At 48.9% G+C, this 4,022-nt stretch overlaps 1 non-coding gene across 1 annotated transcript; it reads right to left on the bottom strand.

Annotated features, from left to right (window-relative positions):
• Positions 1-1,248: 1,248 nt before the first annotated feature.
• trnal-uag (transfer RNA leucine (anticodon UAG)) lies at positions 1,249-1,331 on the bottom strand. The gene has a single exon. It is a non-coding gene; the product is annotated as a tRNA-Leu (tRNA).
• Positions 1,332-4,022: the final 2,691 nt, after the last annotated feature.

Genomic DNA, 4,022 nt, shown 5'->3' with positions numbered 1-4,022 from the left:
CCACCCCCCCGGCAGCAAGTTCCAGGCACTCACCACCCTCTGTGTAAAAAACTTGCCTCGCACATCCCCTCTAAACTTTGCCCCTCGCACCTTAAACCTATGTCCCCTAGTAACTGACTCTTCCACCCTGGGAAAAAGCTTCTGACTATCCACTCTGTCCATGCCGCTCATAACTTTGTAAACCTCTATCATGTCGCCTCTCCACCTCCGTCGTTCCAGTGAAAACAATCCGAGTTTTTCCAACCTCTCCTCATAGCTAATGCCCTCCAGACCAGGCAACATCCTGGTAAACCTCCTCTGTACCCTCTCCAAAGCCTCCACGTCCTTCTGGTAGTGTGGCGACCAGAATTGCACGCAATATTCTAAGTGTGGCCTAACTCAGGATCTGTACAGCTGCAACATGACTTGCCAATTTTTATACTCTATACCCCGACCGATGAAGGCAAGCATGCCGTATGCCTTCTTGACTACCTTGTCCACCTGCGTTGCCACTTTCAGTGACCTTTGCCTTGGGTGGGTCCACGTTGATCCATTACATTCAGAATCACATCCTTGAAATAACTCCATAGTACAACTACAGTAACCACACAGAATCTGCTTCAAACACTCCTCCACATTTTATCTGTTCTGACTGTCAACACCTCCAGCTCTTTTGTTTAAGTGGAACCCATCAGGTTTGTATAGGCTCCTTCTATTCTGAAAGCTGTAGCACTGGTTCAGGGAATTCAGCCCTGTTTCTCTACTCGAAAGGCTCAGCCATGCTTGATCTGCGTGGTATTTTGCTTTTATTGCAACGTTACAAGACCTCCAATCCTCTGGAAAATGATGGTCAGACCTTCCACTATATCTTCCCTGGCTTCATTCAACAGCCTGGGGTACATTTCATCTGGTCCTGGTGATTTATCCACATTCAAGGATGCTCATCCCATTAAGACTTCCTCTCTCCTTAAGTTATCACATCCAATACTTCACACTCCTCCTCCTTCATAACAATATCTGCATCACCCCCTCATTTGAGAAGACAGTAATGTATTCATTAAGGATGTTGGCAACATCTTCCACCCCGATACAAAGGTTACATTTTTGATCTTTTCTGTGCCCTGCTGTTTGCTTAGTTGCCTCTTCCTCTAATATTTTGATGCAACATCTTTGGGTCCATTGTTATTTTGCTTGTCCATGTTCTTTCCTGTTCTCTCTTTGCTCTTCACCGCTGCTCCCAAACGCCTCCAGTGCAGTCAAAACACAAGGTGTCAGAAGTGGGATTTGAACCCACGCCTCCAATGGAGACTGCGATCTAAACGCAGCGCCTTAGACCGCTCGGCCATCCTGATCGCCTGTCTGTTATTATTAATGCTAAGGAAATTATTCATTCTTTGTGAAAGTATTTGTGAGATTGTGCAAATGTCTGGAAGAGGAAAGACCAGCGGGAAAGCTCGGGCCAAGGCCAAGTCTCACTCCTCCCGGGCTGGACTGCAGTTCCCGGTGGGCCGTGTTCACAGGCTCCTGAGAAAGGGTAACGATGCTGAGCGTGTGGGTGCCGGAGCCCCGGTCTATCTGGCTGCTGTGCTCGAGTATCTGACCGCTGAAATCCTCGAGCTGGCCGGTAACGCGGCCCGGGACAACAAGAAGACCCGCATCATCCCCAGACACCTGCAGCTGGCCGTCCGCAACGACGAGGAGCTCAACAAGCTGCTGGGAGGGGTGACTATCGCTCAGGGCGGGGTGCTGCCTCATATCCAGGCCGTGCTGCTGCCCAAGAAAACCAGCACTCAAGAGCTCCCAGAAAAAGTAAAGCGGCCAAAATGTCATCTAATAAACCAAAGGCTCTTTTCAGAGCCACCCACAGTCTCTGTGAAAGGACTGGTTACTGTCAGGAGGGAATCAGTGATGGAGTTATTGTAACAGTGGATTGACCTGTTTCACATCTGTCCAGGTGTGTTTTCAGTTCCCTCTCTGGATTTCGCTCTGTTTCTCTGCTCACACATCTCCCCCTCCAGTAAAGTGAAGAACTGAACTACAGGGTGTCAGAATCAACAATTTAATAAATCCCGCTGCCTTCGATTTGATAAATCCCGAGACCATCCCTGTACATTAACGGGAACTGGTTCGGAGCTGATGAATTAATTTAATAATGGAAGTGTCCGGGTGAATTCTCTGTTTTTCATTTGGAAGTTTGAATTGTGTTTTTTTTTTCTCTCCGGTGATCTGAGCGCCACTTCTCAATGAGAATCTGCTCCCAGAACAGAGTAAATGCAGGAAGAAAGAGGCCATTCTCGGGCTGTGTGTTTCTCTCCTAACCTGATCTGTTTAGACCGCACTGTTCCCAGAGGACGGAATCAGTGAGAGTTGTGCACACACAGGAGCTGAGTCCACTGCAGCGCTTTAATATGTGCCTTCTCCCCGGCGCTCCCTATTCTCCGGACACAACGTTGTTTGTTCCCCCGGCGGCGGGGTAGAGTCGGGGATTCTCTTCCCGCAGTGTCAGTGGCTGCAGCCCCGGGGAACTGGCGGTTTCAGTCAGAGTGACCGAGCTACCTTACAGGACTCTCCCCCTGAATTTGTGAACTGAGACTACACCGAACACATCCCCAGTTAGAGTGAGGGCCGGACATCCTTCTGTTTTATTGCAGAGAGTGGGGAAAGGGCTGGGTGGAGGGGATCTCAGCGAATCACCAGGGATCCTGGATTTACTCCAAATCATTTCCATGTGGAATCTGCAGGCGGGGCCGGGACAGGGATCATTTGATCAGGGGATCAGCTCTTTCCTGAGAAATGTGGGTGGCTCTGAGAAGAGCCTTTGTGTTCAGATGTTTACATGTTTCCCGCGCTCTTTCACTTCTTTCCAGACCCTGCTTTCTGAGCCTTCGCTGCTTTCGGCTTGACCTTGCTCTTCCATGTCTGCACTTTCTTCAGCGCCTTTCCGCCCGCCGCACTCTTGCCCTTTTTGACCTTCTTCGCAGGAGACTTTTTCTGAAGCGCTGCTTTCTTCACCGCCTTATTTGGCGTTGCCGCCGCCTTGCTGCTCGTTTTCTTGGCTGTTATTTTCTTTGTTGTCACTTTCTTGGCTGCTGGTTTCTTCACCAATGATTTCTTGTCTGCTGGTTTCTGACGAAGGATTTATTGTCTGCTGGTTTCTTCACTAAAGATTTCTTGTCTACTGGTGTCTTCACTAAAGATTTCTTAGCTGCTGGTTTCTTCACTAAAGATTTCTTTTCTGCTGGTTTCTTCATGAAATATTTCTTGTCTGCTGGTTTCTTCAATAAAGATTTCTTATCTGCTGGTTTCTTCACTAAAGATTTCTTGGCTGCTGGTGTCTTCGCTAAAGATTTCTTGGTTGCTGGTTTCTTCACTAAAGATTTCTTGTCTGCTGGTTTCTTCACTAAAGATTTCTTGTCTGCTGGTTTCTTCACCTTCTTTCCCACTTTTCCCTGGGTTTTCCTTCTTGCTGATTTTGAAGGAGCCGGAGGCTCCCTGTCCCTTGCTCTGCACCAGGGAGCCTTTGTTCACATTCCTCTTGATACTTTGCTTGATCTGGGTCCTGAGCTTCTCCACATCGACACCGCTGCTACCCAGAGCCTTCTTTATGGCGTCCAGGGACATCCCCTTGTGATCGCTGAAAGCCGGCACAATCTTGAGGATCTGTTCGCCCAACGGGAGACCGGCTGGCTTGTTCCGGGGAGCCGCCTTCTTCTTCTTGGGGGTCTTGACTTGGGCGGCTGCGGGACTCTGCACAAATTCTCTCTGTCAATGTGAACTGGGTCAGAAATGAAGCCAGTGATGGTGGCACAGAGCAACTTCAAGGCAGAGAGAGGACGGGGCGGAGACAAGCTACTGTCAGCTCCCGGCTCCTGCTGTCTCTCTGTGTTTCTCTCTCCTCACAAACTCTCCAATTCCATTGAAATTCAGAGACTCCACACTTCCAGACTAGATCTTTCCTGTCTCTCACTCCAGTATGTTTGCTGTTGAAAAGCTTTCACTCGGATTGAGGACTCCATTTTCCATTTCACCTGGTTTTATTGCTG

The sequence above is a fragment of the Heterodontus francisci genome, unplaced genomic scaffold (assembly GCF_036365525.1).
Source record: "Heterodontus francisci isolate sHetFra1 unplaced genomic scaffold, sHetFra1.hap1 HAP1_SCAFFOLD_102, whole genome shotgun sequence".
Taxonomy (NCBI): domain Eukaryota; kingdom Metazoa; phylum Chordata; class Chondrichthyes; order Heterodontiformes; family Heterodontidae; genus Heterodontus; species Heterodontus francisci.
This window is presented reverse-complemented; position numbering and strand designations above follow the sequence as displayed.